This window comes from Giraffa tippelskirchi, chromosome 5 (assembly GCF_054371585.1).
Source record: "Giraffa tippelskirchi isolate mGirTip1 chromosome 5, T2T-mGirTip1v1.2.pri, whole genome shotgun sequence".
NCBI classification, from domain to species: domain Eukaryota; kingdom Metazoa; phylum Chordata; class Mammalia; order Artiodactyla; family Giraffidae; genus Giraffa; species Giraffa tippelskirchi.
In genome coordinates this window covers 151,648,247-151,672,184 of record NC_137279.1, presented here as the reverse complement: position 1 = coordinate 151,672,184, position 23,938 = coordinate 151,648,247, and the positions used below count along the sequence as shown (strand labels likewise).

At 39.8% G+C, this 23,938-nt stretch overlaps 1 long non-coding RNA gene across 1 annotated transcript in view; it reads left to right on the top strand.

The window, feature by feature from the left end:
- LOC145506337 (uncharacterized) overlaps nt 1-23,938 on the top strand; it is a 788,916-nt gene that overhangs the window by 446,246 nt on the left and 318,732 nt on the right. The window contains exon 11 of the long non-coding RNA XR_014053776.1: nt 12,925-13,041. This is a non-coding gene — a long non-coding RNA (uncharacterized LOC145506337). The remainder of the gene's footprint in view (nt 1-12,924; nt 13,042-23,938) is intronic.

Below are 23,938 nucleotides of genomic sequence, written 5' to 3'. Positions count from 1 at the left end.
TATCCTCGCAGCCTTTTTGTGACTGTAAGTTCTCTCTGAAGATGATACAGACATACAAAGTACAAGCAGAGACATACCTAGAGGTATAAAGCCAAGTCTTAAATAACCAAGCTTGAATCCTACTCTGTTATCAGACTTTATTACCAATAAAGACTTTTTATGTTTCAGTTCAGTCAGTTCAGTCGCTCAGTCGTGTCCGACTCACTGCGACCCCATGAATCACAGCACACCAGGCCTCCCTGTCCATCACCAACTCCCAGAGTCTACCCAAACCCATGTCCATCGAGTCGGTGATGCCATCCAACCATCTCATCCTCTGCCGTCCCCTTCTCCTCCCGCCCCCAGTCCTACCCAGCATTAGGGTCTTTTCCAATGAGTCACCTCTTCGCATGAGGTGGCCAAAGTATTGGAGTTTCAGCTTCAACATCAGTTCTTCCAATGATCACCCAGGATTGATCTCTTTTAGGATGGATTGATTGGATCTCCTTGCAGTCCAAGGGACTCTCAAGAGTCTTCTCCAACACCACAGTTCAAAAGCATCAATTCTGTGGTGCTCAGCTTTCTTCACCGTCCAACACTCACATCCATACATGACCACTGGAAAAACCATAACCTTGACTAGATGGACATTTGTTGGCAAAGTAATGTCTCTGCTTTTCAATATGCTATCTAGGTTGGCCATAACCTTCCTTCCAAGGAGTAAGCGTCTTTTAATTTCATGGCTGCAGTCACCATCTGCAGTGATTTTGGAGCCCAAAAAAATAAAGTCTGACACTGTTTCCACTGTTTCCCCATCTATTTCCCATGAAGTGATGGGACCAGATGCCATGATCTTAGTTTTCTGAACGTTGAGCTTTAAGCCAACTTTTTCACTCTCCTCTTTCACTTTCATCAAGAGGCTTTTTAGTTCTTCTTCACTTTCTGCCATAAGGGTGGTGTCATCTGCATATTTGAGGTTATTGATATTTCTCTTGGCAATCTTGATTCCAGCTTGTGTTTCTTCCAGCCCAGTGTTTCTCATGATGTACTCTGCATAGAAGTTAAATAAGCAGGGTGACAATATACAGCCTTGACGTAGTCCTTTTCCTATTTGGAACCAGTCTGTTGTTCCATGTCCAGTTCTACCTCTTGCTTCCTGACCTGCATACAGGTTTCTCAAGAGACAGGTCAGGTGGTCTGGTAGTCCCATCTCTTTCAGAATTTTCCACAGTTTATTGTGATCCACACAGTCAAAGGCTTTGGCATAGTCAATAAAGCAGAAATAGATGTTTTTCTGGAACTCTCTTGCTTTTTCGATGATCCAGCGGATATTGGAAATTTGATCTCTGGTTCCTCTGCTTTTTCTAAATACAGCTTGAACATCTGGAAGTTCATGGTTCATGTATTGCTGAAGCCTGGCTTGGAGAATTTTAAGCATTACTTTACTAGCATGTGAGATGAGGGCAATTGTGCGGTAGTTTGAGCATTCCTTGGCATTGCCTTTCTTTGGGATTGGAATGAAAACTGACCTTTTCCAGTCCTGTGGCTGCTGCTGAGTTTTCCAAATTTACTGGCATATCAAGTGCAGCACTTTCACAGCATCATCTTTGAGGATTTGAAATAGCTCAACTGGAATTCCATCACCTCCACTAGCTTTGTTTGTAGTGATGCTTTCTAAGGCCCACTTGACTTCACATTCCAGAATGTCTGGCTCTAGGTGAGTGATCACACCATTGTCATTATCTGGGTCATGAAGATGTTTTTTGTACAGTTCTTCAAGTCAGCTTTACTTGTGTTTTCTGTTCATGGAAAGGATACTGAAAGATGCTGTTACTATCCCATTGTTGTATTTTAGCTTCCCTGTTTTCTATAAAAATTTCCTGTACAAATATTGGAAATTGTTGTGTATAATTATTTCCTTGCCAGTTTTTTGTCCACCAGAATAGAGGCTCTCTGAGAGCAGACACCCTTTCTTGTTCTCTGTATTTTCAACATGCATAGCAGCCTGGCACATAATTAGGGTACAGCAAATATTTGTGTAATAATTAGTATCATATTAAGTATGCCAGATACCGCTGGGTACTTTATGTATATTACAGATTTCCTTCCTTACCCACTAGAAGGTGAGCTTTGTGAAAATGGAAACTTGTTTTGTTCATTGCTGTATCCTCTGGTCCTAAAACAGTATCTGTATAGACTAGGCAATAGTGAATACTGAATGAACATATTTTACTGAATTCCTTTAACAAACCTATGACAGAAGTACCATCCTTATTCCCATTTCACAGATGAGTAGGGAGTTCATTAGATATGCAAGCTAGAAAACAAGCCTCGTCTTTTGGACTCTAAAGCTAACAACACTGTATTACCTCATAACCAAAAAGTTTACAGATTTAAACAATAATAAAATTGAATATTAAACTTGCTAAAGAAGGCTTTCCACCCAGACACAGTTGAATTTGTTACTCACATCAGTTTGATCAAGTCTTTGTGGCCCATTTCTAAGTCTACATCATAATCACTTGTGTAGACTATTAAAAATAGCAATGCCTGGATCTATTTTAGAGCTACTTAGCTTCCCAGGGGTTGGAGGTAGGGAAATACAGAGCTCAGGTTTTCAAAACACTCTAGGTTATTCTGATGCATAAGGGCTGAGAATCACTGTTGAATTATGAAATAGTTTATTCTGTTGTGAGGCAACTGTGCTAAGAACTGTTAGGGAGGGCCTGAGAAAGCAGCTTTCTGAGGTCACCTCTATGTCCATTTCACCTTTGAACTGTCAATGCCTAGTCCAGTAGGTTAACAGTAGCAATACTACTACCCTTAATACTCCAAATAATAATAAATACTAACATAAATTGATTTCTCTGAACTAGGCACTGTATTAAATTATACCTATTGTCCTGTTGAACCCCAAACAATCTACATAGATATGTAGCAAAATTATCTTCTGCCTTTTTTAGTTGAGAAAATTGAGGTCAGCCAGTCTAGGTACTTTCATTTGTTTTTTAGTTCTGAGTCCCATATTAAATGTGTGAAGTAGTTTTCTTCTTATTTTAACTCTAATTTCCAGATAATATTACTTCTCAGAGACAATCAGTTAATGCTTTGGGAAGGAAAAAAATCTGGCCATAAGGAAAGATAGAAGAAAGGGTGGAAGGATACAAGGGAAAAAAAGGGGGGGACAAAGGGAGGGGAGCAAAGGAACAGAAGAGGGAGGACAAGGGGAATTCCAGTGCTTTGCAAGTTAGCTCTGAAGTCATCTCAGACCTGCCTTTTCTTCAAAAAATGAGACTGCTTCTTGTCACTTGCCAGTAATGTCTCAGAACTCTGTTGCTTGTGGAGTTGCTGGCTTCCAGAACTTGCTGAAACAGCACTTCTCCCTGTCTCTCCAAGGAGACGTGCCAACATGGAAGGGTTAAGTTCAAGTGTATCATTAGGTCGTGGTGCTTGGGGACTAGAAATTTTGGCATGCTGAACAAAGAGATTAAAAAATTCAGTTTTCTATGGTGAGTCTCTATTTAGGGTGGCTTCTATCCATGAATTATTTCTTTCTCTTGCTGTCTCTGAAATTTGCAAGGAAATATAATGCAATATTACTTTCCCTTCATATACCTAATAAAAGAAAATGAACTCAGTCTAGGTTATTTGGTAAGGTTTAGGAGAAAAGGAGGAAGAGTCACCCAACTGCCCCCAGGCTCTAGGGAGAAAATGTACGTCTTTGGTTTTATCTTTTATTGTCTCTTCTCATCACTAGAGTGATAATATTCAGAGGGCCAGTTAGGGCATGGGCCTGGGGTAAGGTGCCAAGGAGGTCATGGGTTTGCTTTTGATCTGAGACACTCAGAAATGCCTACTGTAAGCCAAAATTGTCCCTGTTTGTCTACTGGTACGACTTGACCATGCTGGAGTTCCCCCAGGGAGTCAGGGACCAGTGTCTTGCAGGGTGAAAAAATATGCCTGTTTGCCTAGAGTGTCCCTTCTATATATTTTATTTTGGAATCTGAAGTAGCAAAATACAGGTAGTCAAGAAATGGATGATCTTGGGTCCTTGTCAAACACCATCTCCTCATGACTCACAGAGCTAACTCCCCCTCTTCTGAGAGCCTGCAGTGAAGAGAGTGCTATCTAATTTCAGGAATGCCCAGCAACAGTGATCAACAAAGCCCCCATGGCTCAACAATTTCTTTTGTAGGGGAGACAACAACTTTCCAGGCAGAACTTCACCTGGTTAAGTAAGGAAAGCTTTCCCAAGCCCCGATGCTCTCATACTGTGAAAAATGCTGCTTGCATTTTCCTTTAATGAGAAACCAGAGCAGAAAAGTATGATATATAAGATCACAACCTTCAGAATCAGACATACTCAGGTTTTATTCATGACAAAGTTATTTAACAGGGCTATGGATAAAAGTTATCTGACACTGGTAAATCTGATTTCCTTATCTGTAGATTGAGGATAATAATAACCCATAGGCATTTTCTAACGATGAAGTGCAACAATCCTTGGTACATACTAAGGAGCAATGAATGGAGCTATTATTCATTAGAAAATTTCATGAGATTAGATACTAAACCCAGGAACTGGGTCTGAAAGTTTTGATGTTATGCTGTGCCTCCACCTCCAACTCCTACTTCTTTGACCTCAAAGGGCTTAACATGTTGCATGTTGAGTTCTCTAGGATTCGGACTCTGAGATGCAGTTTAGGACACAATATGTTCAGATGGGGGGTGGGGGGGGTTGGGAGCAGCCTCTATGAAAGGGAAGGAAGGACGCAGAGTTGAGCGAAGGGAGGAGTCAGGCTGTGATGCAGCCCAAGCAGCTTCAGCTGACCCCACAGGAAGTTCTAGACTATACTGGTGGGCAGAGTTGTCCTGTATTGGGCCAAAGTAACCAAGCCTTTCAGAGAAGGCACTGGCGACCCACTCCAGTACTCTTGCCTGGAAAACACGGGGTCGCTGAGTCGGACACGACTGAGCGACTTCACTTTCACTTTTCACTTTCATGCATTGGAGAAGGAAATGGCAACCCACTCCAGTGTTCTTGCCTGGAGAATCCCAGGGACGGGAGAGCCTGGTGGGCCGCTGTCTACAGAGTCGCACAGAGTCGGACTTGACTGACACGAGTTAGCAGCAGCAGCAGCAGCAACCAAGCCTTTATATCTCTGCCTCCATAGTCATTGCATGTGCCTGCTTTGGGAAGGGCATCATCTTGGGCGAGGTGACTCTCTGCAGCTGAGGCAATCAATTTTTGGAGGAACTGGCAGCTGGCAAGTATCTGCCTGCAACACTGTCTACAGCTTAGCAACAAGGACCCTGAGGAGGAAAGTGGGTGGACCATCCCAGGTCCACCAAACCAGGTCCCTGCTGTCCTAATGCAAAATGATAGCTCTTGGTTTCCTATGTGCTAAGCAATATTATACATAGACCACTCTCTCTTACTGTCTGTTTTTTTTTTTTAAGTTTATTCTTTTTTTTTTTTTTTAATAATTTTTTGACTGTACTACACAGCATGAGGTATCTTAGTTTCCCAACCAGGCTTCGAATCCTCACCTGCTGTAGTGGAAGCATGAAGTCTAACCACTAGACCACCAGGGAAGTCCCTGTCTGCCTATTTATCCATTTGTTTATCTAAACTAAGGCACATATTTAAATAAATTGCCCCAAATCAACCATCTGGTGAGCAATAAGTGGCTGTTGAAACTAGATAGTCTAGTTACAGTGCTCACACTCTTAAACACTGCTATCTAGAAACTAGATAGATAACTAAACACTAGATAATCTATCTAGTAGTGACCTGTGTCTCCAAAGAGATCTACTGGTCTTGTCAGATACATTTGTGTATCTCTAGTACAGTGGTTCTTGAACTGTGGTCCCCAGATCAGCAACATCAGCATAACTGGAAATTTATTAGAAATGTAAATCCCCTGACCTTACCTAGACCCAAAATCAGAAATTCTGGGAGTGGGGTCTGCAATCGGTGATTTAACCAGTGCTGTAGGGGAGTCTGATGCTCCCTTAAGCTTGAGGGCCATTGTGGTAGTCTATTATTGCTGTTCAGTCTCTCAGTCATCCCTGACTCTTTGTGACCCCCTGGACTGCACTACGCCAGGCCTCCCTGTCCTTCACCACCTCCAGAGCTTGCTCAAACTCATGTCCATCAGGTCAGTGATACCATCCAACCATCTTGTCCTCTGTTGTCCCCTTCTCCTCCTGCCTTCAATCTTTCCCAGCATCAGGGTCTTTTCTAATGAGTTAGCTCTTTGCATCAGGTGGCCAAAGTATTGGAGCTTCAGCTTCAGCATCAGTCCTTCCAATGAATATTCAGTATTGATTTCCTTTAGGTTTGATCTCCTTGCAGTCCAAGGGACTCTCAAGAGTCTTCTCTAGCACCATAGTTCAAAAGCATCAAGTGGTAGTCTATAGGGACCACTGAAATAAAGGACCTACCATCTTTCCTAACAACATTTTTGTTCAGTTTTCTTGTCAGATACCTGAATGGCCCATCCCTCTCCCATAGAACTTCGCTTCCACCTGGCCATTGGTTCCCAGCTGTGAGTAACTTCCCTGCTAGGTTTCACATTTGGAATAGAGTTCTCCATTGTGTGTTATCATTTGCCTCTCATCCTCAAGGGACTTAACTGGTTTTCTAATTTGTGATCTGATGTTACTCCAAGACAAGGCTTGGCAACCCAAACCAAGTACACTGATTTTATTGGCAGGTCAAAGAGCCTGAAGTTCATATCTCAGGCCCATCACTTACTAACAATGTGTCCTTGAACATGTTCTAATTAATCTTTAAATTGCAATGGTTTTATCCACAAAAATGGGACTAAAAATACCTGTCTCATAGGCTGACTCTGCCTAATTATTTAGATCACTTATTTAGATAACTGCCTATGCTGACACATAGAGTATGCTCCACAAGAGACTTATCTAAAATTTATGTGTATTCCCTTTTCCCTCCCTCTCTTAGATAACTTCGAAAGACGAACTAGACTTAAGAATCAATAGCACATATTGATATCTTCATGCGAGGTAGAGCATCCTACTCATCCATCCTTCTTTCTTTCCCCAAGAAAGGAATTTATTGAAATAGGTTACATTTTTTTTTTCTAAAAAACTTTCTTCAGAATGACAGAACTATATTGGGTACTCCAGTGAACTGGTTGAACCGGAACACTATATTTATATGTGTACATATACAGTCATATCAAACACACAAAGAGAAATGCACACATATGCACCTAAGCTGTTGTAATAAACCTTTATCATACTATTAGTCTAATATAAACCCTTTGAAATAATATAGACTCCTTTATTTAAAGATGATAAACTATTATTATTAATAGTGCTTAACTATCTTGCCAGATATCTCACACAATTAATAAGGGGCAGAACCACAATTGTAGCTCAGGATCCCAATACTGTATAGCTTTCTTAAGATTATAAAGCCCTTCAGAGAACTCTGATTAGCAATTAAAGTAATTTTTAACTGAGAAAGATGTCTAGGTGTTGGTGATAGATAAGGACATTATTCAGGTAATGGCATTCACCATGTCTAATCAGAACATTACCAGTGTTCTCTCTGTAGATTGCAGTTGAGAATCCTGCAGAGAAAAATTTATGTGATCAGCAGGCTCCAAGAAGGCTGTAATGTAGAAGAAGCCCAGAATTTATTAAAATACCAAGGGATTATTATTTAAACTTAAACTAAGGAACCTGTGAATGGAGAGAAGAACGAATATGTCCTGGAGTGAGGCTGATTACATCCTGGGAAGAGCTCACTGTGGAAAAGGACACAGCTAGTAAATAAGGGCTTTCAGGAGGTTAACCTTAAGGACCCAGCCAGGCTCCACAGATGCCTGGGGCCGCTGGAGTTCTGTCAGAGCTTCTGGGCCTTGGGAGTCTGTTCACATGGAGCAACCACAGCAGTGGTTCTCAACTTTGGCTGCATCTAGGGAGGCTTATGCCACACTCTAATCAATTAAATCAGAATCACTGGGGGTGGAACCCAGGTACTAATATTTTTTAAAGCTCTCCATAGGATGATAATGTGTAGCTAAGGTCAAGAACCACTGTTTTGGAAACTAAAATGTTTCTGTTTTTTTCTCTTTCATTCCTTCTAATTTTTTATCTCCCTCCTTTCCTTTTTCTCTTTCTTCTTTGCATTTTTTTCTTAAAAACACAATTAAATTCTTATTACATGAGTAATCATGTGCTATAAAGGTATATGAGATGTGATTTCTATCCCTGTGTTATTTTTATGCAGCAGTGTAACAAACGAATGAAAATGTAGAGGTTTAAAACTGTACCCTTTATTAGCTACAAGGTTTGTAGTTCAGAAGTCTGGCAGAGCATGCATGAATGGGTTCACTGCCTAGAGTATCACAAGGCTAAAATGGAACTGTTCACCAGATTTAACTCATATCTGAAGACTCTGGGGGAAAAATCCACTTCTGAGCTCATTTATGCTTTTGGCTGAATTCACCTTGTGAGGATGTGGCACTAAGTCCCATTTTCCTTGCTGACTGTCAGGAGTCTCTCATCTCTTAGAGGCCACTCACATTCCTCATCCTTTGGTGTCTTCCATCTTCTGGCTGGCAAAGGTGTTTTGAATTTTTCTCATGCTTCAAGTCTATGCTGTTCTGTGATCAACTGGAGAAAACACTTAGCTTTTAAAGGATTCTCATGATTAGATCAGGACCACTTGGATGATTTCCCTAAATTAAAATTGATTTGGGACCTTAATCGCTGCTGCAAAATACCCTTCATAGTAACTCCTAGATTAGTATTTGATTGAACAATTGGGAAAAAGTTTGTGTTCATACTGGACAAGAATTTGAGGGGGCATCTTAGAATTCTGCCCACCGCAGTTCCCAAGGAGTTAACATGTAAGGAAGCAGATTTAAAACCCTATGTAAAGCAATATTGGATGATAATAAAAAGAATAGCCAAAATTGAAACAGTGACTAATTCTGGGCAATATGTCAGAGTAGGCTTCCTAAAGGAGGTATACCTTAGCCCATTCATACATTGTACAATAACTTATCAAGCACCTACTACTGTATACACAAACTGATTAAAGTTTTGAGAAACAAGTAACTATTTTCCAGATGAACAGGAGTGGAGTATGAGTGAACTTTTCAGAAAGGAAGCACTCTGTTAAAAAAGCACATGCCCAGCAAGTGACCTAAGGAGAGGTATTTAAGGGAGGAGATGCTGATCAGTCCTTATAGAACACAAAATGTGCAGGAGGAATGATTGGAGATGAGGCCAGAGGCAGGGATCTGACTTATGAAAACACCGTGATACAGATTTTATTTTACTCATTGGCAGTATGGAACCATTGAGGGCTTCCCCCTAGCTTTGTTGAGGCATAAGTACAACATGTTGCACATATTTAAAGAATGTAACTTAATGAATTTTGACATATTTAAACACCCATGAAATCATTCCACAATCAAGGAAACAGACATTTTTCATCACTTCCATAGTTTTCTCATGTCTTTTTATAATCTGTCTCTCCCCTAACCCCAACTCTGCCCCAGGCAACCTCTGATTTGGTTTCAGTTTTCTAGAATTTTATATAAATGAGTTCACACTGTGTATAATGACTTGTGCTTGGCTTCTTTCACTCAGCATAATGATTTTAAGGTGAGGTTCATCCATGTTGTTGCAATTACCAGTAGATCATTTCTTTTTGTTGCTGAGTACTACTCCATGGTTGCTCCTTAGAAGAAAAGCTATGATCAATATAGACAGTATATTAGAAAGCAGAGACATTACTTTGCCAACAAAAGTCCATCTAGTCAAAGCTGTGGTTTTTCCAGTAGTCATGTATGGATGTGAGAGTTAGACTATAAAGAAAGCTGAGCACCAAAGAATTGATGCTTTTGAACTGTGGTGTTGGAGAAGACCCTTGAGAGTCCCTTGGACTGCAAGGAGATCCAACCAGTCCATTCAAAAGGAAATCAGTCCTGAATATTCACTGGAAGGACTGTTGCTGAAGCTGAAACTCCAATATTTTGGCCACCCGATGTGAAGAACTGACTCATTGGAAAAGACCCTGATGCTGAGAGAGATTGAAGGCAGGAGGAAAAGGGGATGACAGAGGATGAGATGGTTGGATGGCATCACCGACTTGATGGACATGAGTTTGAGCAAGCTCCAGGAGTTGGTGATGGACAGGGAAGCCGGGCGTGCTGCAGTCCATGGGGTCGCAAAGAGTCAGACATGACTGAGTGGCTGAACTGAACTGAACTATCCCATTGTAGTGGTTGAATATACCATGGTCATTTGTCTGTTTTCCTGTTAATGGGCATTTGTGTTGTTTTCAGTTTCTGGCTACTTAATAAATTATTAAAATAGTTTTAATAAAGTAGCTATGAACATTCATGTGTTAGTCTATGTAGATATGTTTTCGTTTCTCTTAAGTAAACATTTGGGAACAGAATGTCTGTGCATAGCTTTTCCTTTTGTTTCACTTTTAACTTTTAAAGCAAAATTTTCAGAGAGCTTGTACCATTTTGTAGAAGTATATGAAATTTTAGATGTTCTACAGCCTCATTAACACTTGGTATTTTCAATCTTTAAGTTTCATCAAAACAAATGGGTATGATATCTCCCTGTATTTTAACTTGCATTTCTGTAATACCTAGTAATGTTGATCTCCTTTTCATATGCTTATTAGCCATGTGTGTATATAATTGGCCATCCATATCCACAGTTATTCATACATGAATTTTAAACCAACCATGGATGGAAAATATATATTTTTTAATTCCAAAAATTCCCAAAAAGCAAAACTTGAAATTTCCCTGTGCCAGCAACTATTTACATAGAATTTACATTGTATTAGGTATTATAAGTAATCTAGAGATGATTTAAGTATATGGGAGGATATGCATAAGTTATATGCAAATATTAATCCATTTTATTTGGGATACTTGAGCATTGGTGAATTTTGGTATCTTCAAGGGTCCTTGTACTAATGCCTTGTCCATACCAAGGGAGGAATATATTTTCTTTTATGAAATCTTTGTTCAAATATTTTGCTTAATTTTAATGAAATTGTTTGTCTTATTGAGATGTAAATGTTCCTAATAGACTCTGACTTCTAAGAATGTATAGCCCAGTAGAGAGAAAGTATGATGTGTGTGGAAAGTAAGACATCAACATGAGATGATGGGAAAGCAAAGAGGAGATTCTCTGGAGAATGATATTTAAGTAGAACCTCAGAGGAAGATGAACATTTTTATGGTTTGGAATGATGAGAGAATATTTCAGACAGAGGGAACAATATGAGTGAAAGCAAGAGGGTGTGTCTGTACAGGACACGTTTGCCAGTCACTGAGTTGTGTCTTGTGGATAAAGCAGGGCTATGTGGATAAGTGAGGAACTAGTGGGTTTAGTGAGCCTGGAGGCTAGAAAGAATGGTTGGGGCCAGATGATGTGTCATTTCATGTTTTGGCGTACATAATACCTGTTGTTTTTCAGGTCTTGTGTTAGAATCATCTGAAAATTGAGCAAGATGTGGTCCTTGCCTCAAAGAAACTCATTCTGTAGTGAATAAAAGGACCCAATAAATCATTATAAAAAGGTTGAAATGTGCAACAAGGACTTACCTAAAGTGGAAGGCACAAATAAAGAGTAACTCACTAATGGAAATTTCTGGAAGGTGTGAGGTAGATCATCATTGTAAGAAGGTGTGAGGTGTATCCTTTAAAGAAAGGTTTCCAAACAGAGGCAGTACCATGAGCAGCAATGTGGGAGTAAGTGGGCTCAGGTACCACATATCGCTCTTGTATCTTCCTTGCTTGTAGCTAGAGGAAATCTAAGTCTAGGGCTTAAGGTGGAAATGGACACAATGCTTTGGCTTCCAGTCCAGTCTCAATTGGCTTCCTTAGTGGCTCAGATGGTAAAGAATCCTCCTGTGATGCAGGAGACCCAAGTTCATGCCCTGGCTTAGGAAGATCCCCTGGAGAAGGAAATGGCAACCCACTACAGTAGTCTTGCCTAGAGAATCCCATGAACAAAGGAGCCTAGCAGGCTACAGTCCATGGGGTCGCAAAGAGTTGGACACAGCTGAGCAACTAACACACACCAGTCTCAATTGGGTCAATTTAATCTACCAGCACCAGAGATCCCTTACCAGTGGTAAGGTGCTGAACCATCTTTCATGATGAAGTGGTACTTTTTTTTTTTTTCTAGGCATTGATTCTTGCATGAATCTGCCTCAGAAAACTTCTGTTAGGAAGCAGTTATTACAAGGCAGGATTCAGGTTTTCCTGCATTCCCAGCTCTAATAATTTGGAGTGTGGGACTTAGTTTGCTCAGAGTAGACAAAGCTTTGATTGGAAATGCTAAATTTCCAGAGGCTTCTACAAAGTTATTTGTTGTTTTTGTGGCTCAGTGGGCCTCCTTATCACCTATCTCAGAGCTCAGCAGCATCTTGCATTTAGATGGTAAGCAGTCTTAGGGGGAACAATGCAGGCGTTTGGAATTTCAAGTGATTCAGCACTGCTGGGAATATGACGTACTAGAAATGACAGTGTCTCCATTTCCACCTGCCAGAAACTCGGGGACCAGTGGCAGCCTCTCCCCAGGTCATGAATATTATGAATAGCTCTGTGCTCACCAGGTAGTTATCTTCGAGTAAGTCAGGCAAAGAAAATACTTTCTAAATGGAAAGCTTAAGTTTCCACTCAGAAAGCACTTAAGCATATAGGAATCTCTATGTGTATGATTTATTTGTTTTATTTCCATTTGAGTCTGAGGAATTGTCCTAATTGCATAGTCAGTGGTGATTGCAAAGGGCCACCATTGCAGCTTGGGTTTCTTGGGAAGCAGGTGCTGAAAAAGAGTGTATTAGTCATTTGGGGCTGCCATAACCAAATATTATAGACTGGCTGGTTTAAACAACAGAAATTTTTTTTTTTTTCACAGTTCTGGAGCCTGGAAGTCTGAGATCAGAGTCCCTGCATGATCTTGGATGGCCTCAGCCTACAGCAGCTTGAAGCAGGGCTTCAGTTCCTGGCCAGAGATTGAGGTCTGGTCACAGGGGTAAGAACATCAAATCCTAGCTACTACAACAGTGATAAGTGACAGAGCTCAGACTCTAAGAATTCCCACAAAGATGGAAAATAGTGAAACAAGTAAAGAATTTTTTTGGAAGAAAAAGAGTGCATATGGATATACACATGGGCAAGATCAGAGAGAGAGAGTTGTGCCCTCATGGTAGTTTGAATCTGTTTTATGAGGCATTTCTTCTGGGTTTCCTTTGACCAGCCATCTTGCTTTGCCTGGTTCTGAGGCCTTATTCAGTACATCTCAGGATCCTCCCATGTGTGCATGCCCATCTTTTAACCAAGATGGTCCCTAGTGAAGAGGCTTGTGGGTAGTTGACATCACTTACCATGAGGTGACACGCCCTCCCTTTTTGACCTCCAAGGAGCCTTTCTATGCATGAGTAGTCAGGGAGGTCTCTGACTTCGAGAATGAGGACTATATGGTCTTTTATCTCTTATCTGGGCAGGGCCCAGCCTCCTCTATCATCCTGCCTTTATGGAGTTTCTGTCCACAGGGGAGAGATTGCTCAGCCTGGGGTCCATCTAAGTCCTGCCTCAAGCACGGTCAGATGCTTGTAAGGGTTCTCTTTTGGCTTGCAAATGTCCACCTTCTCACTGAATGCTCACGTAACTGTTATTCAGTGTGTACACATAAAGATATATATCTATCTGTACACACACACATACACAAAGACAGACACACACTTGGATCTTTCTCTTCTTATTAGGCCATAATCTTTCAGAATTAGAACTCTACCCTTATAAGCTCATTTCAGCTTGCTGCGCTTAGTTACCCAGTCATGTCTGACTCCTTGCCACCCCATGAACTGTAGCCCACCAGGCTCCTCTGTCCATTGGGATTCTCCAGGCAAGAATACTGGAGTGGGCAGCCTAGCCCTTCTGCAGGGGATCTGCCTGACCCAGGAATTGAACCGGGGTCTCCTCCCTTGCAGGTGGATTCCTTACCAGCTGAGCACCAGGAAAGCCCCCATTTAACCTTAATTATCTCCTAAAAGCCCTGTCTTCAAGTATAATCACATTAGGGGTTAGGACTTCAATATATAGATTTGGCAGGGGTCAGGGGGTACAGTTTAGTTCATAGTGCAGAGAATACTCTTCAGGAAGTTTATTAGGGAAAGCTTGGGCTTCTACTTCTAGAAGGAAGCAGCATTGAATAGGGGGAGAAGATGGGCTTTAAACAAGTCTCACCAAAGATGTCAGTTGACCCTAGAGGGAGCTCAAAAGCTGGGGAAGTTGTTCCAGAATTGTGCCAAATTAATGTCTTTTTATTACCATGTTAAAGAGTTACTGGGTGTGGACAGACCCTACTGAGAGTTTTCTTATTCTCTCCTTGTTGATTCATATATATATTTCTAGGCTACTGGAATTATTCCCTAGGAAGCTTTTGTCAGATTCTTGCTGTAGATGATGGTTTTAATGACTCATGCCTTAGGAAGGAAAAAATAATAATAACAGGGAAAATCCAAACAAAAGAAATTTGCTTCTGAAGTCAGCCTAGTGATAAGATACTCAAAATCGTCTAGTCTCAGGTTAAAATTAAGAAAATATCAGTGTCAAAAATGTACTTCACAATGGGTGATTCTAACAAACCTACTCATCTGTCTTTGTTATTATTATTTTTTAAAAAAATCTAGACTGGCTGGCTCAGTTGGCTAAGTTGACCATTTTAGGTCTTCTATCTAGAAAATATTTACCTTTTCTCTACCCTCATATGTTTACCATCATAAGTCTTTAGGACTTGAGAATTCCCTAATCTCACAGAATTAAGGCTTCTCATTACGATCTTCTTAGCATGCTGTACGGTGTTCTGTGCAGCAAACTCCACAGGTGTAACTACCTGGTTAATAATTGTATCTCTATTAAGAGTGTTAGTCCTGTGAAGCTAGGAAATCATGCTTGTCCTGTTCACTGTTGTATTATCACCATCTAGCACACCTCTTGGCACATAGTGATCAAACATCATTGATTGAATAAATAAATGGATGAAGGCAAATATATCAACCGGACCATTTGGTATCAATGATCTGAAATCGACAGTGTTTTCTACATTCTTAAATGGATCACTATTTAATAAGTCATTTAAAAAACTAATTGCTCAAATTATACATTGTCATACTTTTTCCTCAGACTATTGCTTTGGGGAAAGATGTATCAAAATGTATCTTCCTGACATACATCAAAAGCAATCTGTAAGTATGGAAAACTCAGCAATTAAGATTTATCCTTCATGGTTCCTGACATGCTAAAATGTTCTCACAGGGAAATGCACACATCTATTTATATCCCTTTACTGAGAAATAATCCTTTATCATGGAAAGTCTTCCTCTCTGAATGGAGCAATATGGAGAATACTTACCTTGCTGGTCAGAGTACCAGAGTTCACCTTGCTTTTCAGTGAGTTCGCACTAGATTTATCTAGCACTCAACATTTATTTTCTATTTCAAAAAAGTTTAATGACCTCAATAACAAATTTAAGGTAGTGTAAAAAGGCTATAATATTAATTACCCTTGAAAAAACTAGGTGATATTCGTCTTGGTCAGGTATAAGAAGCCTCTTCTACTCTCACTCAAAGACAGGGGATGTTTAAATTGGATGAAACTCAAACTTAGGAACACATCAGAAACATAAATGATGGATTCAAGGGATATTGTAAGTACACAATTGTATGGATAAAAATGTTCGTATATATTCCAGTTACCAGGACTTTCATACACATTCTTTCACTTGATATTCATGAAATTCCTATGGAGTAGGCAAATCAGACATTTTCTTTGTATTTTATAAATTAAGAAAGCAAGACAGAGAAGTTTAGGAACTTACTTGGAATCAGAAAATAATAAAAAAATTTGTCCTTTGATTTCAAACATTTTTTATCTAGAAATTATTTCTATAGAATTATTTTTATTATAATCATAATATTTCTGTTACTATAACTGTATAACTGTTATTCTTTACAATTGGAATTATTTTCATTTTCTATAGTTTTTTTCTGATGACCTAATTGATTGATGAATAAAAAGTATAATCAGAAAATTCATAAGGCTAAAAAGTATATTGTGGCAAGCTTCCTTTTCTCTGATAAGAGACCAATTAAACAAATCAGGCATAAACTTGATTCTAGTATGAACTTTACTCAAGACATCTGAAAAGGTCTTCTGACTCAGAGAAAACCTGGTTGTTTCCCAGGGCTGTTGTCAAAATATTGGCTGATTACTGTCTTTCTGCAAACAAGCTGTTTAAAAGCCATTGTGGGTGCTCATGTTAAGCCCAATCACTAAGCAGGAAAGCAGAGACCATTGCTATGCATACTTAGCCCAGATACTCTGGAAAGGAAGACAACACTTAGAATCCAATTCTGGCTGTCTGTCCTTTTTGTATTTTCTACAGATAACATTTCCCATGTCACCACTCTCAAAGTCTTCTAGACAATTTCAGTACCAATGGATTTGATTCTTTGATTTGTTTCTGAGACTACTTGGACAGCCTGAGTTTTAACAGTGTTAAAAAAAATAAATAATTGTATAGGAGTCAGGGGCTGAGAAACAGGGGTTGGGGTATGAAGGTTTCTACAATAAACTTATGTGTGTGTGTTTGATTGTATATGTTGATGTTGAGAAATGAATGACCTAGTTGAGAAATGAAAAACAAGACATAATGTTTAGTAAACCTAGTACAATTCAGTTCAGTTGCTCAGTCGTGTCTGACTCTTTGCGACACCACGGACTGCAGCACGCCCGGCTTCCCTGTCCATTACCAGCTCCCGGAGCTTACTCAAACTCATGTCCATCGAGTCAATGATGCCATCCAACCGTCTCATCCTCTGTCATCGCCTTCTCCTCCCATTTTCAATTTTTCCCAGGATTAGGATCCTTCCAATGGTTTACTTCTTCACAACAGGTGGCCAAAGTATTGGAGATTCAACTTCAGCATCAGTCCTTCCAATGAATATTCAGGACTGATTTCCTTTAGGATAGACTGGTTGGATCTCCTTTCAGTCCAAGGGACTCTCAAGAGTCTTCTCCAACACCACTGTTCAAAAGCATCAATTTTTCGGTGCTCAGCATTCTTCAAGTCCAACTCTCACATCCATATATGAATACTGGAAAAACCATAGCTTTGACTAGACGGACCTTTGTTGGCAAAGTAATGTCTTTGCTTTTTAATATGCTGTCTAGGTTGACCATGGCTTTTCTTCCAAGGAGCAAGTGTCTTTTAATTTCATGACTGTAGTCACCATCTGCAATGATTTTGGAGACCAAAAAAAAAAACCTCTCACTGTTTACATTGTTTCCCCATTTATTTGCCATGAAGTGATGGGACCAGATGCCATGATTTTCATTTTCTAAATGTTGAGTTTTAAGCCAACTTTTTCACCCTCCTGTTTCACTTTCATCAAGAGGCTCTTTCATTCTTCAATTTTTGCCATAAGCGTGGATCTGCATATCTGAGGTTCTAGATATTTATCCTGGCAGACTTGATTCCAGCTTGTGCTTCATCCAGCCTGACATTCCCCATGATGTACTCTGCATACAGGTTAAATAAGCAGGGTGACAATATTCAGCCTTGACGTACTCCTTTCCCAATTTGAAACCAGTCTGTTGTTGCATGTCCAGTTCTAACTGTTGGTTCTTGACCTGCATACAGATTTCTCAGGAGGCAGGTCAGGTGGTCTGGTATTCCCATCTCTTTCAGAATTTTCCACAGTTTTTGTGATCCACACAGTCAAAGGCTTTGGCATAGTCAATAAAGCAGAAATAGATGTTTTTCTGGAATTCTCTTGCTTTTTCTAGGATTACCAACGAATGTTGGGAATTTGATCTCTGGTTCCTCTGCTTCTTCTAAATACAGCTTGAACAGCTGGAAGTTCATGGTTCACGTACTGCTGAAGCCTGGCTTGGAGAATTTTGATCATTACATTGCTAGCATGTGAGATTAGTGCAATTTGCAATAGTTTGAACATTCTTTGGCATTACCTTTCTTTGGGATTGACATGAAAACTGACCTTTTCCAGTCCTGTGGCCACTGTTGAGTTTTCCAGATTTGCTGGCATATTGAGTGCAGCACTTTCACAGCATCATCTTTTAGGATTTGAAATAGCTCAACTGGAATTCCATCACCTCCACTAACTTTGTTTGTAGTGATGCTTCCTAAGGCCCACTTGACTTCACATTCCAGCATGTCTGGCTCTAGGTGAGTGATCACACCATTGTGGTTATCTGGGTCATGAAGATCTTTTTTGTGTAGTTCTTCTGTGTATTTTTGCCACCTCTTCTTAATATCTTCTGCTTCTGTATGGTCATACCATTTCTGTCCTTTATTGTGCTCATCTTTGCATGAAATGTTCCCTTGCTATCTCTAATTTTCTTGAAGACAACTCTAGTCTTTCCCCTTCTATTATTTTCCTCTATTTCTTTGCATTGATCTCTGAGGAAAGCTTTCTTATCTCTCCTTGCTATTCTTTGGAACTCTGCATTCAAATGGGTATATCTTTCCTTTTCTCCTATGCCTTTCACGTCTCTTCTTTTCACAGCTATTTGTAAGGCCTCCTCAGACAACCATTTTACCTTATTGCATTTCTTTTTCTTGGGGATGGTCTTGATCACTGCCTCCTGTACAATGTCAGGAACCTCCATCGTTCTTCAGTCCCAGAGTCTATCAGATCTAACCCCTTGAATCTATTTGTCACTTCCACTGTATAATTGTAAGGGATTTGATTTAGGTCATACCTGAATGGTCTAGTGGTTTTCCCTACTTTTTTCAATTTCAGTCTGAATTTGGCAACAAGGAGTTCATGATCTGAGCCACAGTCAGCTAAATAAAACCTTGTATGCACCAGGACCCAGGAGAAATGAGCAGTGACTCCACAAGAGACTGACCCAGACTTGTCCGTGAATGTCCAGGAGTCTCTGGTGGAGGTGTGGGTTGGCGGTGGCCTGATGCAGGGTTGGGGTCACTGAGTGTAGCAGTGCCTGCATGGGACATTTTGAAGGAGGACACCACTACCTTCATTACCTCCACCATAGCTTGGCCTCAGGTCAAATAACAGGGAGGGAACACAGCCCCACCCATCAACAGAAAATTTAATTAAAGATTTACTGAATGTGGCCCCACCCATCATAACAATACCCAGTTTCCCCTCAGTCAGTCCCTCCCATCAGGAAGCTTCCATAAGCCTCTTATCCTTATCCATCATAAGGAAGACAGAATGAAACCACAGTCACAGAAAACTAACCAATCTGATCACATGGACCAAAGTCTTGTCTCACTCAATTAAACTATGAGCCATGCTGTGTAGGGTCACCCAAGAAAGTCAGGTCATGGTGGACAGTTCTGACAAAACGTGGTCCACTAGAGAAGGGAATGGTAAACCACTTCGGTATTCTTGCTGTGGGAACCCCATGAACAGTATGAAAAGGCAAAAAGATAGGACGTTGAAAGATGAACTCCCCAGGTTGGTAGGTGCCCAATATGCTTATACTACTGGAGATGGGTGGAGAAATGTCTCCAGAAAGTATGAAGAGACAGAGCCAAAGCAAAAACAACATCCAGTTGTGGATGTAACTGGTGATGGAAGTAAAGTCTGATGCTATAAAAAGCAATATTGCATAGGGACCTGGAATGTTAGGTCCTTGAATCAAGGCAAATTCAGTTAAGTTCAGTTCATCTACTCAGTCGTGTCCGACTCTTTGCGACCCCATGAATTGCAGCATGCCAGGCCTCCCTGTCCATCACCAACTCCCTGAGTTTACCCAAACCCATGTCCATCGAGTCAGTGATGCCATCCAACCATCTCATCCTCTGTCGTCCCCTTCTCCTCCTGCCCCCAATCTTTCCCAGCATCAGGGTCTTTTCCAATGAGTCAACTCTTCGCATGAGGTGGCCAAAGTATTGGAGTTTCAGCTTCAACATCAGTCCTTCCAATGATCACCCAGGACTGATCTCCTTTAGGATGGATTGATTGGATCTCCTTGCAGTCCAAGGGACTCTCAAGAGTCTTCTCCAACACCACAGTTCAAAAGCATCAATTCTTTGGCGCTCAGCTTTCTTCACCATCCTACTCTCACATCCATACATGACCACTGGAAAAACCATAGCCTTGACTAGATGGACCTTTGTTGGCAAAGTAATGTCTCTGCTTTTCAATATGCTATCTAGTTTTGTCATAACCTTCCTTCCAAGGAGTAAGCGTCTTTTAATTTCATGGCTGCAGTCACCATCTGCAGTGATTTTGGAGCCCAAAAATATAAAGTCAGCCACTGTTTCCCCATCTATCTGCCATGAAGTGATGGGACCAGATGCCATGATCTTAGTTTTCTGAACGTTGAGCTTTAAGCCAACTTTTTAACTCTCCTCTTTCACTTTCATCAAGAGGTTCTTTAGTTCTTCTTCACTTTCTGCCATAAGAGTGGTGTCATCTGCATATTTGAGGTTATTGATATTTCTCCTGGCAATCTTGATTCCAGCTTCTGTTTCTTCCAGCCCAGCGTTTCTCATGATGTACTCTGCATATAAGTGAAATAAGCAGGGTGACAATATACAGCCTTGACGTACTCCTTTCCCTATTTGGAACCAGTCTGTTGTTCCATGTCCAGTTCTACCTCTTGCTTCCTGACCTGCATACAGGTTTCTCAAGAGACAGGTCAAATGGCCTGTTATTCCCATCTCTTTCAGAATTTTCCACAGTTTATTGTGATCCACACAGTCAAAGGCTTTGGCATAGTCAATAAAGCAGAAATAGATGTTTTTCTGAAACTCTCTTGCTTTTTCGATGATCCAGCGGATGTTGGCAATCTGATCTCTGGTTCCTCTGCCTTTTCTAAAACCAGCTTGAACATCTGGAAGTTCACGGTTCACGTATTGCTGAAGCCTGGCTTGGAGAATTTTGAGCATTACTTTACTAGCATGTGAGATGAGTGCAATTGTGCGGTAGTTTGAGCATTCTTTGGCATTGCCTTTCTTTGGGATTGGAATGAAAACTGACCTTTTCCAGTCCTGTGGCCGCTGCTGAGTTTTCCAGATTTGCTGGCATATCGAGTGCAGCACTTTCACAGCATCACCTTTGAGGATTCGAAATAGCTCAACTGAAATTCCATCACCTCCACTAGCTTTGTTTGTAGTGATGCTTTCTAAGGCCCATTTGACTTCACATTCCAGGATGTCTGGCTCTAGGTGAGTGATCACACCATCGTGATTATCTGGGTCGTGAAGATCTTTTTTGTACAGTTCTTCTGTGTATTCTTACCACCTCTTTTTAATATCTTCTGCTTCTGTTAGGTCCATACCATTTCTGTCCTTTATCGAGCCCATCTTTGCATGAAATGTTCCCTTGGTATCTCTAATTTTCTCAAAGAGATCTCTAGTCTTTCCCATTTTATTGTTTTCCTCTATTTCTTTGCATTGATCCCTGAGGAAGGGTCAAACAGGAGATCGTAAGAGTGAATATCGACATTTTATCAATCAGTGAACTAAAATGGGCTGGAATGTGTGAATTTAACTCAGATGACCATTATATCTACTACTGTGGGCAAGAATCCCTTCGAAGAAATGGAGTAGCCCTGATAGTCAACAAAAGAGTCTGAAATTCAGTACTTGGAGGCAATCTCATAAATGACAGAATGATCTCTGTTCGTTTCCGAGGAAAACCATTCAATATCACAGCAGTCCAAATCTATGCCCTGACCAATAATGCTGAAGAAGCTGAAATTGAACGGTTCTTTGAAGACCTACAAGACCTTCTAGAACTAACACCCAAGAAAGATGTCCTTTTAATTATAGGGGACAGGAGTGCAAAAGTAATTTTGCAAAAAGTAAAAAAGAAATACCTGGAGTAACAGGCAAATTTGGGCTCGGAGTACAGAATGAAGCAGGGCAAAGGCTAATAGAGTTTTGCCAAGAGAAAGTACCGGTTGTAGCAAACACCCTCTTCCAACAACACAAGAGAAGACGCTACACATGGACATCAGCAGATTGTCAAAAAGGAATTGATATCCTAAATTGTGAATCTAATACTGTTATCACATTGAGCAATTTCCCTTTAATTTCTAGTTTGTTGAGAATTTTTATTATGAATGAATGTTGGATTTTTTTCTTATGTTTCTTCACCATCTATTTAGATGATCATCATATAGTTGTTTAGTAAGTGTAGCTACTTTTTCTTTAGTATATACCCATTTTCCAATGTCCCACAACTAGATATAACTACTAGGATCATAATATGTGGTTCAAAAACGCTAACTATTTTGTTAATTTAGCATCAAGTGTTGAGATTTTGTTGCTTTTTTCCTTGCCCATATTGATTTATGCCTGCTTAGGTTCTGAAGAAATGCAACACAGACATAATAAATCCTAATATGTATTTATTGTTTCTGATCAGATATCCTCTACCAGTTACTTGGTGTGAGTTTTTAAGGATGGATTTGAAACAAACACTTTAGAAAAAAGTACCAGTAACTATCACATCTTTTCCTTAAAGCCTGAAGTCATTCTTTAGCAAAAAATTTCAACTTTTTTTTCTCCTAGATACAATACCCTCTTTTCAGAGGTGCTTCTCAAGTGGAAAATGCATTGCTAGTTTCAACATTGAAAACAAAAATTTTAAGAGAGGATTTTCTTTTTTTAAAAAAAGAGTTTAAACAGAGTTTAAACAACCACAGAGTTTTACAACCACTTTACTACTAGATGTTGGTCTCCTTTGCTATATTGAAGCTCATGATACCAAAATCATGTTTTATGTTTGCAGTTTATTATTTTTGTTTGTTTTCATAGGCTCTACTACAGGCTTGGCACAAGGTTGTTTCTTACTAAATATTGACTGAATAAGTGAAAGTTCTATGCTAGAGTGTTATGCTGTGTTGACCTTTTTTTTTTTTTCACTCTTGGTAGCAATAGATTCTCTTTTCTGAAGAGACGAGTATTGTGTGTGTCAGACAAGTCACAAACAATTGCCAGTAATAACATAAAGCACAAATAAAGCACCTTGTATAATTTAGAGAGAAATACAGTCATTAAATGGGAAAGGAGCAGGTCATTTATTTGAAATGCGCATATGCTTATCTAGAGGGAAAACAGAATAGAACTTAACTTTTTCTAAGAGTAGCATCTGGAAACTTACTTGGACACACTGGGAAGCAGTAAGTTGGCTAATAATTGTGTTATTCCTGATGCTAGTTTGGAAAAATAAATTCATTATGGGAATTCCAAGTTTCTTGTTACCCTGGCAACTACAGGTGGAGCACTACAGTGATGTGATTGACTCACTAAATCCCTTTCTAAATCCTCTCAAATATATAATGTTGTTAACTTATCAAGTCTATCTCTCAAACTCTTGCTCTTCTAAAAGACTTTAAAAAATCCTTTGATTGGGATCCTAAATGACTTCTCTGTATCACTGATGAACTTTTATTAAGCCTGATCTTTTGAACACTCATCAAACTAAAGTTTGAGCTTCTTTTACAATGGTAAATCACAGCTTCCAAATCAGGATTTAGATATTTATGTGAGATTCATGAAAGTAGAAAACCTCCCAAGGAGATTTCAGCTAAAGGGAGGTTCACCTATCTTTAGTGTTTATACTAAATATTTACTGAATTCTTTAACACAAATTTGTCTGTTGTTGTATAATAAGCAAGCAAACATAAGAAGGGATTAATTTTCTTCTGTTTACTAATATCTGTATGTCTCTTCTAAATTTTTCCTATTCTTCATATTGCCTAGCCATTGAGCAAATGGGTCAGCTTTTTACTTAGGACTAAAAGTATGTAGTGTTCACTTCTACAAGACATTTTCATACATTGATAAACAAAAACAACAATGACCACAATATAATGACAACATCAAATAGTGTTAATCATATATTTCCATGGACTCTTA